Here is a 15,583-nt window from a genome sequence, read left to right as displayed (position 1 = left end):
GACAGGAGAAAGCACAGGGAACTGACCTTTAGACATGCCTGGATACGAGTTCAATATATTAAGTACTGAGGCCTTTTACAAGAAAAATGTCACTCAAAGTGTCTGAATCTGTATAGAACACTGCCAAACACTTGAGGGGAAACTAATATGTAGATTCTGAAAATGTAAGGATAAAGTACTTAGGCAAATATTCTAAAGTTAGGAAGAAATCAAGCAGTACTTACCGAAAATAAAGAATTAGCTTGTCAAGAATGATGAAAAGAGGGGAGTCACATAAATGGCTACTGCCTGGCTACTACTAATGCTGATTTCAGCACAGCTTCACTTTGTTGGGATACAATACTCCTTTGCTTCTTCTCTCACCAGAAGCTAAATGTTAGCACCAATCCCAAGAAGAGAAGCAGGCCACGGCCTGTTTGGTGATCCACAGTTGTTCTAGATGTTGCAAGGGCCTGCAGGCTTGTAGCCTTTTTATGGTAGATGCCTTGAATAACAACCAGACCAATCAGGTATGTTAAGCACAGACACTCACTCTCTAACCAGAAAGAGTCAGGAATCAATGCACTCTGCTCATACTCTCACCAGGATCAGAATATAAGCACAGATTTCAAGCTGTCACCTATTAAGCTTTCTGGTGATCAGCAGTCTCCAGGAAATAACGCAACTGCCCTCCTTCTCTCACCAGGAGAAAACAGAAGCACTAATCCCAAGATGAATACTGAGAAGCAGAATGTGGGCTCTCCAATAACTGGTGGTCTTGCAATAAATGCGTAAAGGTAAGATGAAAAAAAATGGTTTATCCTAAACACTGCAGTGTGCACTAGAGAAGTTTGACATGAAAGTAGGTAACTTAAGTTTTACCTGTCTAAAAAGTTAAGTTTTAGTGGAGAGTCACTATTTTTAAAACAGCAAGATAGATCGAAAGGGGGTGGTCACTTTTTTATTCTGGTACTATGGCATACAGTAGGATGGCCAATAAATTTAAATAGTTGAAGGGGAGTGATTTCACAAAATGGTAATTTTTGTGCTTACTCACACCAACCTGTAAAAGCAGAGAGGAAATGAGATATATGGTCAAATTAAATTAAGGGGCAGGCAACTAGAAAGACAGTGGTGTTTAAGAACACAACAGTAACCGGGTGGGAAACATTTCTGTCTGACTCACAAGAGACAGAGCTGTGGTGTCTTTAAATTTTAATATGCAGTTAAAAGCAGAATACAAGTAAAACACAGTGTAAAGAAAACAAATCACAGTATACAAAACAGAAAAAGGCAATAAAGCAATATAGAATACAACAAATAAAAAGCAAACCAACCTTTCCCTCACAGCAAACTGGAGCAGAGTCTGGGTGAGACTTTACAGTAAAGCTTCCACTTTTTGATCACCTCTGCAACAGAGGGGCCAAAGAATATTTCTCTATCCAAGGGAACATTTAAAATCTCAGTTTTAACATCATCTTGCGGGTGTGCTGAGAATGCAGCCATGCAAACCTCCTCAAAACATTACCAGTGGTCATAGCCCTGGAAGAAATAACAGTCATACATACATTGCAAGCAATGAGTAGGCTGACCTGTGCAATAGAAGAAACTAAGTTATTTAAAGCAAATTTTCCTCACAAACATAAATTTCATATAAAACATTCTTCATACGTTTACAATTTGGCAGAAAAAACTAACATAGGAGCATGACATTTCAAAATTCTAAAAACCAAAGTTGCAAAAGTATGTACTTTTTCCCCATACCTACCAATAATCTTCCCATCCTTATCAGAACGAGTACAAAGGATTACTCCAGATAAGAATCACTTTAGTTAGCAGATCTAGGAGACTGTCTCAATGATACCCTCCTGTCCAGTCGTCCATCTACCTGCTTAACTAAATAAACTACTTGAAACTTCAACAAGGCGCCTTTACTCCTCTCACAGGGAGGGTATCACAGAGCAAGTCTCCTAGATCTGCTAATCAGTGATTTTTAACTTGACTAATCCATTGTCCTCTGTTAGTCCTGTCACCCTCTGGGTCACAAGCAGGATACCAGACTTCATTCAAGCCCTCTAGATATCCTTATCAGAAACAGTATGACTGAAATAAACTAAGTGCTTAGCAGCAGTTGGATCAACTAAAGCTACAGCTGCTGGGTCAGGTTTAGGAATAGGGTATACAAATTTGAAAGACTGACTAACTTTGTACATCTTATCTGCCTTTTTAGAGTTAGCTGTCTTATCAGGAAGACTGCAGGCAGTAACACACACATCTTCTAAAGCAGACAGAATAGGAGGAATTGGTGTAGGTTCTGGAAAACCCTTCCAAAACTCAGTATTTCCTGAGGGACTGAGAAATCCTCAGTGTTCTCCTACTGAAAACATGGATACATTCTAGCAATAGTCTCAGAGAAAGAGAAACCCCCACAGGGAAAATCAGAAACTGAGCTCTCCTCTGAGTCTGAATCGAAAATCTGTTCCTGCATCTTCCTGTACAGATTCAGAATCTTGAATTTCTTCAGAAAAAAGTAGAATCCCTCTCTCATTTACCAGAAACAATTTTACAAGAAGCCAAATTAAACCCTGAGCCAACTCAGTAAACTACTACTATCCAAAGAAATTTTTAGGAGGAGTACATACATGCTCAGTTTTCTGTTTATTATTGACAGGAAAAATTGGGCCAATTATTTTACTAATGGCAGCAGCTACTTCCTCAGGGATAGGGACAACATTCTGATACAACAAGAAAACTTTCCCTGCTCCTTCTCCCAAGACCGGCAAGAGTGTCTCTTCCTTGCCCACTGAGGGGGAACCCAACAGCTGCAGGGGATTTGGCTAACTCAGAGTCCATACTGGCTGCAGGTGCCACAACAGAGTGATCCAGGGTAAAAGATGAGTGGTCTGAGTACAACAAATGGCCACAGCAGTCAACCACCTGTGGCTGAGGCAAACTTCTAGCCTGCTGTGGGGGCAAAGGTTGTTTGCTTCTTTATTTTTTTTATTGTTGCTGAAAAAAGGACTGACCATGGGACTGGTAATCTATTCCATGATCAAACAAAAAATAGAGCCTCTGTCCCAGGAAAGACAAGCAGCAACTGCTGGTAAACACCACCAGTGCACAAAAGTTACTTTTCTGACAGAAAAACAAATTGAAAAAGCACTTTAAAAGATTATGCCAGCCCCGCAGAAGTAAAATAAACACAATTTATCAACAGAAAAAAATGTTTTTATTTTCTTTCCACAACTTTTAAACCGACAGAAAAAGCAAGCTGCCCAACAGTTTGGGCAGATGAAAGGTCCTCTGAATCTTTGGTAGCTGTCCCGATGTTATAGCCTTGGCAGGATATAATCTATATAACTAAGGCTACTGCAGCAATGAAGTGATTAATATGAAGAACACCTTTACTATTTTCTGTATTAAGTTCAAGAGTGTTGTATCCATGCCTTAGTGCTGACATAGCCAGTCAGGAGGCATGGTTTGATTTTGGATAGGGAATAAGAGTAGTAGTATGGCGGTAGATTATCAGCACAATTAATAACTTAGGTTGGGAGACAAGCTGACACAGGATTCACAGATACATTTAAAAGGACAGGGCCTAGGACAGAGCCTAGGAGAACAACTGCTCTGGGATGCATGATCTAAAAAGTAGATGGAATGGGTTCTGTCAGACAGACAACTAGAAAACCATATACTGGAATTTATGTTATTTGTCATACCGTATTGCTATACCAGCTGTCCAGGTATGCACTGGACAGCCGATATAGCAATGTGGTAAGACAAACATCATAAACTTTGGGCAAGTCTAAGAACATTGTGCCATACATATATGCATTGTCAACTTTATTGTGAAAGAAAGTGCTGTTTCTGTCCATTAGGCAAGTCTGGAAACATGTTGAGAAGGCAAGAATCAGATGATGTCACTTTCATGTTTTAGAAGCTGACTGTGATAATTTTTTTCTAATCCTTCAGACAAGGAGGTAGTACTGATACACAGAAAAAAACATGATGGTGGGTGGAAATATCTTTATGCAGAATAACTTTTTCTGAGGATATCCATGGTCTGTGCATGTAGCCCTCCTTGACTGATTAGTTTATGATGATGGTAATGGGGTAAGGCCACTGCATCTGCACAGAGTTTAAGAAAATGTACTCAAAGCTGATAAATGGAAAGAAACGAGGACGTCAGTTCATTTACAAACTTCCAGGCAGCTGAAAACTGCACTTGAGAGATTTGGAATGGCTCTGGGTAACATTTGATGGGTTCACAGATGGTATCAACTGAACTGCTTTTGGCTGGCAAAGTGAAATGTTACCAAAATCTGGTTGCATTTTGTAACTGGGTAGCCCAGGAGCATGAATTTAGTTGGTGTACTCACTAAGGTGCAAGTACACTCCATAATCTGCCTCCATAACTATTCATTTTTTTTTTTTACATAGACAATGTTACATTTATATAAATGAAAATAAACCACAGCAAAACAATCACAGTTGCAAACATTATATATTCCAAATCATGCTACACAGCTGTAGCTGCGAACATTATGCATCACTTTTAATATATCCAGTCATTCTTAGTCAACCATTACATAGCTCATTCAAATCCGGTCTTCTTTTAATTCTCGTTCCTCCTTTGAATGTATTGATCCCACATTTCCCATTTTTTTCCTAAGTAATTTGCTCCTACCCTTTTCTAAATATCCCAGTTACAGTAGTTTTATCTCTGTTACTATCTTTGCTACTTCAAGTAAAGTTGGTTTAGACTCTGATTTCCACTTTCTAGTAATTGCTTTTTGGCAGCCATCATAATCAGACTCAGGAAGGCCTTACAGAATCGGAATTGCCTAGACATAGTATCACTGCTCAAAAAAATCATCTCCCTAGTTACTCCAATTTCTCACCCAGCATCTCCGACAGAGCAATCTGCAGGGAATCTTTAAAGTGTGTCAACTCATTACACTATCAGAAAATATGTTCCCAGTTACCTCTTTCTTCCCCATCACACCTCCAACATTTGCCGTCTACCTGAGGAGAAATTCTTTGGAGTCTGCTTGGGGTATAAAAATACCTATGTAAACACTTCAGGAAAAAGATCCTAAATCTTCTGGATTTTGTTGCATATTTGGGAGACATACATATATCTCCTCATTGTTTCTTTATGAATTGTTTATCTAATCTCTCCTCCCAAGCCTTTATAACCTCCTCTGACCGATTCTTATAGTTATCATACAATATTTTATATGCTTTATTAATCTTTTCTTAACTTCTGTTCTAGATTCTACTAAAACCTGTACCAGTGCTGGTCTTTCATTTAGGACGCCACTATTTCTTTCTCTTTGCCTATACTCTTAATATCAATCCTTGATATGGAATGCAAACTCTAGCCTGCAGTCCGAATAAATTCTTAGTATCTTCCCATTCTACTACCTTTCCCTCTCTAGTTATTTGCTCCCAATATCTTGGTTCCTTTGTCAGTTTTCTCCAATATATTCCCGCCCCCTCTTGCCTATTGTCTGCATATCTAATTGCAGTCATCCCTATCGTCAGACTCTTCCATGTTGGCTAAGTTTTTAGAAAACCTTCTGCTCCCTTATGAATATAATAGGTCTGTATGATTATTGTTGTTCTCCTTAAAGGTCTGCATCGAAAATCCCAGTCTCCCCCTGTTACTTGAGCTTCCCACCTGTTTCATCATCATATCTTTCCACTTTGAATTACAGTTTTCTGCTTGTGCTATGTATAGGAGCTTTAACTGTTGCTCTGGAATACCCCTTCGACTTTGGTAATCTCAATCTGCCCTGTTCTGTTGGGAGAATAAGCTTATCCAACTTGACATTTGCCATCTTCCCCTCCCAGATAAAATCCTTCATTTCTTTATTAATTACTATCCAAAACTTCTCATCGGGTTGATAAAAATATGCCTGACTTGTGTACAAGACTCCAGGGACTAAAAACATTTTAACCACTTGTACCTTACTATCAATATCCATACAACAGAGCTTCCATTTTCTCAGTTTTTGTATTATCTTTTTGTTTACTCTCTTCCCACATATCCTCACCTGCTACATTGGTATAATTTTTAATCCATACTCCTAAATACTTCATTTTATCATGCCCTAATAAATATGGATATTGCTGAACTGATTTGTATGTGGGGTACATCATTTATCACTATGGCTTTTCTTTTAGCTTCACTGATTTTGTATCCCAAAAAGTTATGAAACTGTCTCAGTATGTTCCACCACACTGTAATGTCCCTTTCTTGTTTTGTCAGGTATAAAATAATGTCATCTGCAAATAGAGACCGCTTTTCTTGATTACCATAACAATTATATCCTTGAATTTCTGAGTCCCTTATTTTCTTTGCCAATGGTTCTAAATAGAATGCAAATAATAAAGGGGAGAGAAGACATGCCCATCTGGTTCCTCTACTCAAGCAGATATCAATGAGGACACCGCCTACTTTAATTTTCGCCTCCGATCCTTCATATGTATTCCTAATCAACCTTATAATTTTATCAGGAAATGCAAATGTTTCCATTGCTCTGCTCATAAAATCCCAGCTTACTGTGTCAAATGCTTTCTCTGCATCAAGATCCACCAGCAACAGTGGTACTTTCTTACATTTTACTTCCCTCTGGATCATCACTGTTCTGTTTGTCTTTCGGCTTTTCCCAGTTAGGGGTCGCCACAGAGGAACTCTGGTCCTCTAATGATTGGTACTAGATTTTTACGGTGCTGAAGTGCATGTTGTCAAATGTTTGCCTCCCCTCCGCAAAACCACACTGATCCATATCTATCAATTTTGGCAGCTTTTTTGCCATTCTTTTAGCAATTACAGACATAAATGGTTTACTGTTAGAATGTGGAAAGTAATTTGGTCATTTAGTCTTATCTTCAAAATACAATGTAAATTTCAAAACGATTTTACTCCCTAATTTTGAATCATGTTAATACAGAGGGCTCGATATTTACAGTTTTAAATATGTGACTGCTGAACTTGCATTTGCCTTTTAAATATCAGGATTACAGATTCAGTAAGTTTACTTTCAGTTTTGCTACACTCTGAAACCATACATTCAATGGAAGCGTAAATGACTGAAGTGCTTTTCACATTCTGATAGTAAACAAACACTTTATAATCATGATTTAGTATTGAAATGGGCCTGTATGAAGCTGGAGATGATGGATCTTTACCCTCTTTAGGTATTACAGCTACTACTGCTTTCTTCCAGGATGTTAGTACTTCCTCCTCTTAAAATACTGTTAAACAAAACCTTCCAGATCTTCACCAGTTTTTTTCTAGCTTCCAAACTGAGCCATTGTGCTAACAAATTTTTATGCGCTAGAGTTATTAAAAAAAAAAAAAAAAAAAAAAAAAAGTTGCTTAACAGCAATCTTTCTAAACTCATGCATATTATCAAGATAATCCCTTATTTTCTGTTTAGCATTTTGTAGTTGCACCTCTTCTTGTTCTGTGAGACTCCCCCTATTTTGCAATACTATATTTGTCAAACTCTCTAAATAATTGTTACTTCTTAACCATATCTCCCTTTCTTTTATTTCCACCCTATTTTTAAATTCCACTTCAATTTTTTCCCACTCCCTAGCTATATTTTCAGAAAAATGCCCATCTTCTTTAATAGCTCCTGAATAATTTCCAGTACCCATTCCTTAAATTTTTCTTTTCAACAGAGAAATGGGAAAGTACCAGTCTCTCATTTTTATTCCATTATCCTGTGCTTTTATCTTAGTTATTATTGGTGCATGATCTGAAATAGTTATTGGGTACATATCAAGACCTTCACCTACATGCACATGTTCCTGTGAAATGTAAATTCTGTCTAGCCTAGTCCAGTTTTTGTATCTTGGGGAATATCTATATTTTCTGACATTTGTTGATGGGTTAGTCCAGCTGGGTCAAAGCCCTTTTTCAGTGGAGACCTGGTGAGAAAAGCTCCACAAATACATAGACACTCATGTGTATAACTACATAGATGTAAGACTTAGCTATTTAAACAACATTTACAAAATTTAATTAAATTACAAAAATAGAGAAAAGACATGAGATTGCAAATAACTTCTAAAAATCAGAAAAGTACAAATTAGTACAGTACAGCGTAAATGGAACACACACAGAAAAAAATTACGTTCTTTATCAGTTCACCTGAATAGTAGCAGTGGGAAAGAACTAGTTAGGTACAATCATTTTGTGTCTACAGTAAAATGCAGATACAAGGTAGAGAAAAACAGAAGTAGGAATACTGCAGAGAAATTAGGTGGAAGAGAAAGGAAGTAGGGTGATATAGGTATGGGAGGGAAAGGGAGACAGGTAGGCAGACAGAAGTAGGGTCAGTCTGGGGGATGATTACACTGACATAGTCTTGTATTACTTAGGTGCTTTTTAATGCATTTCTGAACTAGTGTTTGGGTTTAATATTTTGAATGTCAAGTGGAAGTTCATTCCAGTTCTCAACTGGTGAACAGCTGTAAAGGTTTTTGCCAAAGTTGATCTTTGGCTTGTATATGGAAAGGAGATGATGTTCTGAGCTCCGATGTGTCCTAGGTGGGGAGTAGGAGAAGATAATAGAGGTAATGCTGGGGAAGAAAGAGGGCTGGTGCAGTACAGAGTGAATTATCTGAAGCTGAGAGAAGGTTATGGGGAAGCTCGAACCAGTTTGGTTTCCTGAGTGTTAAGCAGTGATGAGAAAAGTATGGCAGTTCAGCAGCAATTTTGGCAACCTTGTTGTAGGTGGTTTCTAATTTAGACAGAAGTGTGGTTTGTAAGTTGGTGAGTATTTGAAAGCTATAGAGAAGGGTTAGTAGTAGGTAAGCATGGGATAGGGCTGCCTTGGCTTCACTAGATAAAAAGTTTTTTGTAAATTCACTCTGAATTCCTAGCACTGAATTCACATCTTGCATGCCATTATTTTGATACATTTCATTAAAAATAGACCCTCATTTGTTATATTTTCCTTTGTGTCCCCCACAGACACATCTTAACTGTTGAAAATCAAATTCCAGTCCTCAACTGCAAGCAATACTCCTTGCTGAAGGCTGATTATTTCTCCCAGAATTTTCTTATGTTCTACTATAGACGTTTTCAATGAAATATAAATAAAAGCCAGTGTAATCCTCCTCCCTTGCCAGTAGCCCCTTAGTACTACAAATCTACCATTAATGTAGTTTTCCTCTTCTATTACTATTGGAGCTCCTCTTGCAATTAATACAAGTACTCCCCTCTTTCTCTGTCCCAGCTATTCCGCTGAATAACCATCCTGAAAACCTTTCTTTATCAAATTCACATGTTCCATGTTGTCTTGTAAATGTAGTATCTGAGTTGCCTGTCGATATCCAGAATATGTAGGATTCTCTCTTAAGTTTTATTTTTAGGAAAGAGCGCAAGGAGATTAAATTGATTCAAAGTAAATTCCAAGACCACCTTAGGCATGAGGGAAGGGCTGGTTCTTAATGCTATCATCTCCCAATAAAACATGAGAAAGGACTTATCACTACCAGAGCTTGCAACTCAGCTACTCCCATTGCTGAGGTCAGAACAGCAAGTAATTCAGTTTTCCATGCCAGGAGCATCAGGTCAGACTGTTAAGCTGGTTCAAATGGTGGAAGAGTACATTCTTCTTAGACAAGGTTGAGATCCTGAGGAGGTGTCACCTCTTTTCGAGATGGACAGATGTGTAATACTTCTTTCAAAAATTATGTTTACTTGAAACAAGGAAGAAAGTACAAATGTGTAAGTAAACTTACCTGAACTATAGTTAATACATCACTGTTGCAGTAGATTAAACTACATGGGTCTAAACCCACTGCTACTAACCAGCTTTTCAAAACTAAAGGGTGCTCTCCATGGGCTCTAACTATATTGAACTCCTGTCAAGCTCCTGACAAAGGACATTTATAGTGTGAAAAGCTCAGATATTTTTTTAAACATCTTTAATGAATTCTCACTTAAGACTAAGACAAACATACATTTATATAAAATAAAACAAACCATAACATGTTCCAAATTACAAACATTACACATCAGATATATTAGTCTGTATAATTCAAATATATCATTTTGTATAATTAGCATCAGTCCAACATTACACAAACTGATCAATTCCTGCCTTACCATAAATCCTGCACCTCATCCAAAACTATTTTCTGCATGCATTGTTCCCACAACTTCCATTCGATTTTCAATGTAATTTGCTCTTGCCCTTTTCTAAAGATCCTACTTCCAGTTTATCTCTGATACAGTATTTAACACTTAAAATACAATTTGCTTATATGTTAATTTCCATTTTCTAGTAATTGCTTTTCTGGTATTCACCAGAGTTGAACTTAACAAGGCCTTACTATGTCTAGGCAATTCAGATCCTGTATCCCAGCTGAAACAAATCCTTAGTTACAGCCATTTACTCACCCAATATTTCTGATAGAGTATTCAGTAAGTAGTTTTTTAAAGTCTGCCAACTCATTACACTCCCAAAACACAGCTCCAGTTACCACTTTCTTCACCATCATAGCTTCAACATTCGCCATCTACCTGAGGAAAAAAATCTTCGAAGTCTGCTTGGGATATAAAAATATCTATGCAAACACTTAGAAGTACAAATCCTAAATCTTCTAGACTTTGTTGTATATTTGGGGGCCAAACATAAGTCCTATTGTTTCCTTGTGAATTGCTTATCCAATCTCTCGTCCAAGTCTTTTCTAACCTCCTCTGATTGATGCATACAGCTGTTGTGCAAAACTTTATATGCTCTACTAATTATGCTCTACTAATTATGCTTTTTTTAAGAGCAGCTTCTGTCCTAGATTCAACTAAAAACTCTACAAGAGCAGGACTTTCACTTAGCATTCCCCTATCCCTTACTCTTTGCCTACAGTTGGATTTCAACTCCCTGACAGAGAAGGCAGCCTCTAGCCTGCAGTCCAACAATCTTTTTGGCCTCTTCCCATTCTATTAGGTTCATAAGTAGGTACTAGGCTATCTGCCAGAGGGAATTTATAAGCCTAGCCAGAGTGTGTCGGCTTTCACCTCTCTACTGATTAATTAACTGATCCTCTGTCAAGCACAGCCAATGAAGTGATCCCAGGGGTGTATTTTCTGTTACCCATCCACTCATCAAGTTTTCTCTTGAAGAGTGTTAGTGAGGGGTTTTACCTGATGTAATTTGGAATTTTGTTCCAAAGCATGGGGAGTCTCTGGGACAGGAATCTATCCCTCCAGCATGTTCTATTTATTGTTGTGGCGAGGTTTAGCTCACTAGAGCGCGTGGCTCGCAGTGACTTAGATTTCTTTAGGTGGAGCATGTCCATCAATTCTGAGTTGGACATGGCTTTGTAAGTCAGGCAGATATCACCTCTGAGTAAGCGATATGCCACTGAGTACAGCCGGAGTTTTTTTCAGTCGGGCTGCATAGGACATATGTTTGAGACCAGTAATCCTCTTGGTGAGGTACTTTTGTGGTCTTTCCAGCTGTTGGAAGTGTCTTGTGAGGTACATCTCAAATGGGACATTTTACTCTATGATGGGTCTAATGAGTGACAAGTAGAGGGGCACTATAACCTCTTTATTTCCAGATGCGAGCCCTTTAGTAATTAGATGGGCCACATAGAAGGATTTCCTAACTACTTTGGCAATATGATTGTCAAAGGAGAGATTGCTATGTACCTGGGTCCCCAGATCTCTTATTACCTCTTCTGTATTAAGGGGGGCACCTATGTGGTAATTCTTGGGTGTTTTGTTTTTCCCAAACGGGATGACTATGCATTTTTTTGGTATTTAGCTTCAGGCCATGACTTTGACACAGGTGTCCATCTCAGTAAGGCCCTTTTGGAGGATGTCTGTGTCAGCTGGAGAGTCAATTATGGCTCCCAGTTTGCAGTCATCGGGGAACTTGGTTATCCATAGTCCTCCTGTGTTTGTCTGTACTTCTGAGAAGTATATAGGTTCATAGGTAAGTACTAGGCTATCTGCCCAAGGGCATTTATAAGCCTAGCCAGAATGTGTTGGCTTTCTCCACCCCCTTAGATTAGTTCCCTGTGCCTCTGTCCAGCAGAGCCATCAGTTCCCTGCGCCACTGTCCAGCAGAGCCATTAGTTCCCTGCACCACTGTCCAGCAGAGCCAGTGCAGTGATTCCTGGGGTAAATTTTCTATTTCCCATCCACCCGTCAAGGTTTCTCTTGAAGAGTGTTAGTGAGAGACTCTGCCTGATTTATATTGGAATCCTGATCCAAAGCATGGGGAGTCTCTGGGATAGGAATCTATCCCTCCAGCATGTCCTATTTATCATTGTGGTGAGGTTTATATCTCTAGAGCGTCTGGCTCTCTGGGATTTGTTTTTTTTTTAGGTGGAGCATTTCCATCAATTCTGGGTTGGACATGGCCTTGTATGTCAGGCAGAGATCACCTCTGAGTAAGCGGTATGCAACTGAGTACAGCTGGAGTTCCTTGAGTCGGGATGCATAGGGCATCTGTTTGAGGCCAGTAATCCTCTTGGTGAGGTACTTTTGTGGCCTTTCCAGCTGTTGCAGGTGTCTTGAAAGGTACATCCCAAATGGGTCGTTGTATTCTATGATGGGTCTAATGAGTGATGAGTAGAGAGGCACAATAACCTCTTTTGTTCCAGATGCAAACCCTTTTGTGAATAGGTGGACCACATAGAAGGATTTTCTAACCACCTTGGCAATATGATTATCAAAGGAGAGATCTACTTGGGTCTCCAGATCCCTTAATACATTTTCTCTATTTAGGGGACTACCACCTATGTGGTAGTTCGTGGGTATTTTGTTTTTTCCAAAGGGGATGACTACGCACTTCTTGGCATTTAGCTTGAGGCCATGATTTTGACACCATGTATCCGTCTCAGTGAGACCCATCTGAAGGGTGTCTGTATCAGCCGGAGAATCAATTACGGCCCCTAGTTTGCAGTCATCTGCGAACTTGGTCAGCCATAGTCCTCCTATGCTTGCCTGTACCTCTGAGAAGTATATACCTGGGGGACGCCACTTGTAACCGGCTTAGAGTTGGACGTAGAGCCTGCAACTCTCACCATGTAGGTTCTATCCATGAGCCAGTTGGCAACCCATCTCGTGACGTAGGGGTTTATGTTCAAGCTGGTGAGCTTGTCTATAATACTCAAATGGGCAATGGTATCGAAAGCCTTTGCAAGGTCTAGGTAGGCTGTGTGGACCTCCTTTCCCTCGTCTAATGCCTTGTTAACCGTCTCAAAGAAATCCACCAGGTTTAGGAGGCATGATCTGCCCTTAACAAAACCAAACTGGGTAGGATCCCAGGTTTGGAGGTCCCCAATGTCGCTGTTAATGAGTTCCATGATGATGCATTCCATAGCCTTGCAGACCAGGCTACTCAGGCTTATAGGGTGATAGGTCCCGGGGTCCATTGTTGCTCCACCTTTGTGGAGTGGGATAACTGTTGCTGTGCGCCACTCTATGGGTACGTAGCCTGTAGAGAGGCTGAGTTTGAACAGTGTGTTTAGGTGAGGGGTTAGTTCATCTTGGAGCTCTTGTAAGACACAGCCTGGGACCCCATCTGGTCCCATTGAAGCTGTGTTTTTGGCTTTGGATAGGGCTGTTTAACCTGTGCATCGGTGATTGATGGGGCCCTGCATTCTTCTGGCATGCTTATGGGCCCTTTAGGGGGTGGGGAGGGGGGTGAAGTCTGCACTAAACCTGTCTGCCAGAATGTTTGCAATATCAGTCGGTTCAGTGTATTTTGTGCCATTCTGCACTAACTCAGAGCAGATCTGAGAGTTTCCACTTTGGTTCTTGACATAGCTAAAGAATGCTTTGTGGTTATCTTTGGAGTCATTGGTAATTTTTCTTTCGAAACTAGCCTTGGATGATTTAAATGAGGGATCATAGTTTCTTGCTGATACTGTTCAGGGATGTCTTTCCTTCTTGGGAATTTACTCTTTTCTGTACTAGTTTCCTCCTTCTGTAGTATAGCTTGTTTATGGCAGGGGTCCACCAGACTGGTTTCCTTTTCTTGGAGGAGTGAGTCTTGGTTTTACTTGGGATAGCACGATCCATGCATTCCTGCAGATGCTCATAAAGTGCCTTTGTAAAGGTTTCAGCAGCTTGGACAGCATTGTCCTTTAGCATGAGGGCTGTGAACCTTTCCACCTCAGTCTTAAGTAACGTGAAGTTTGCTTTTGAAATGTTTTTCATGGTGGTTTCCTTGATTGGGGGTGGGGGTGGAATGTGGCTATCCAGAGTGATTAGTCTATGGTCTGATCTAACCAGCGAAGGGTTGACCTCCGTTGTGGAACACCGGTCGCCCATGTTGGTGATGACCAGGTCCAATATGTTGTTCTCTCTGGTGGGGGTGTTGAGCAGTTGATCCAGGGCGTTCGAGTTTATAAATTCAAGGAAGCGTTGGGCAAGGGAGTTAGTGTACTTGAATAGTTCTCCCAGTTTATGTTTGGGTAACTGAAATCACCCAGTATTAAGGTGTTTGGTAAGACCTTCATATTTCCAAGTGTCTCCAGAAATGTGGAATGGAGGTCCTGGGCCATAGTGGGTGATCTGTAGCAAGCTACAATTTGGATTGCAGTTTTCCCATTGTTAGTTGCTCATGGATGATCTCTGATGCATTGTGCTGCGCCACTAACTTGGAGGTGTGGGTATCCTTGATGAATATGGATACACCCCCGCCTTTTGTGTTTCGGTCCTGGTTCTGTGGCCGAAATGTATGGTATGAGTTATAGCCTAGTAGTGCTGGGGTGCTCTCACAAGCCTTAAACCAGGTTTCTGTTACTGCACAGATGTCGATGTTCTCCATACTGAGGAGTGCCTCGACTGCGTGCATTTTGAAGTTTAGACTTCTGGAGTTGAGTAGCATCACCCAGTTTTTGGTTACTTGTGCTATTTATGATGGTGGGTTTGTCTTTTGATCCTTGCCTAAAAACAGCACTATGGGGACGGCAAGAGCCTTGGCCAGTATTCAAAAGCCTAAGGGTGACAAGTGCAAGCCATCTCTTGCGAAGCAACATGTCATCCCAGGCGGACAGATACTGGATCCCCTTTGAATGACACCAGAAACTTAGCCAATTGTTGAAATTGATCATTTTTTTCTTTATACTGTGGCATCATTCTTGGTAAGGGCAGGATGCTACTCAGGGTCAGGGTCATACCAGCCTGGGCTACATGATCAGAGAACTCTTCCATGTCTCTTCTCATGTAGTCCAGGGGGGTACGTCTCAGGTCATTTACACCAACATGGAAAATGACAGAGTTGTATTTGTACTTGTTCTGGAGTGACCTGAGTGCTTGTGTTACGTGGCGGATCATGGCACCTGACAGGCAGTTAACTGTAACCTTCTCCTTGCCCAGCCTAGTTAGTGGGACATCAGTATGCCTGACTATAGAGTCGCCTATTACTAGTGTGTTGGGTATGTTATTTTGCGTTAAGGGCTGTGATTGCGTGGCACACTGATTATGTGAAGTATGTGTTTCATGGTTGGTGATGGGGTGTGGAGGTTGCTTGGATGTCTGCTTTGGAGGTCTCTGTTACTTTTGCAGATTTTTATTTAGAGCCTCCGAGTATGTTTTCATGTATTCATGTGTGTTATT

The 15,583-nt window shown here is 40.2% G+C and overlaps 1 protein-coding gene across 4 annotated transcripts in view; it reads right to left on the bottom strand.

Moving 5' to 3' along the window:
- The window catches only part of POLL (DNA polymerase lambda), an 884,755-nt gene that overhangs the window by 741,082 nt on the left and 128,090 nt on the right, over nucleotides 1-15,583 (bottom strand). The window contains exon 1 of one of the 4 annotated variants that reach the window (XM_044056349.1): nucleotides 1,317-1,543. The exons of 2 other annotated variants lie outside the window; for them this stretch is intronic. The gene's annotated coding sequence lies outside the window, so the exon portion shown is untranslated. Of the gene's footprint in view, nucleotides 1-1,316; nucleotides 1,544-15,583 lie in introns of those variants that run through there. One more of the 4 variants, XM_044056346.1, reaches the window with a different exon arrangement.

Source organism: Protopterus annectens, chromosome 14.part0, assembly GCF_019279795.1.
Source record: "Protopterus annectens isolate FY-2018-M chromosome 14.part0, PAN1.0, whole genome shotgun sequence".
NCBI lineage: Eukaryota > Metazoa > Chordata > Ceratodontiformes > Protopteridae > Protopterus > Protopterus annectens.
Note: the sequence above shows the minus strand (reverse complement) of the source record. Positions and strands in the feature narration are given on the sequence as shown.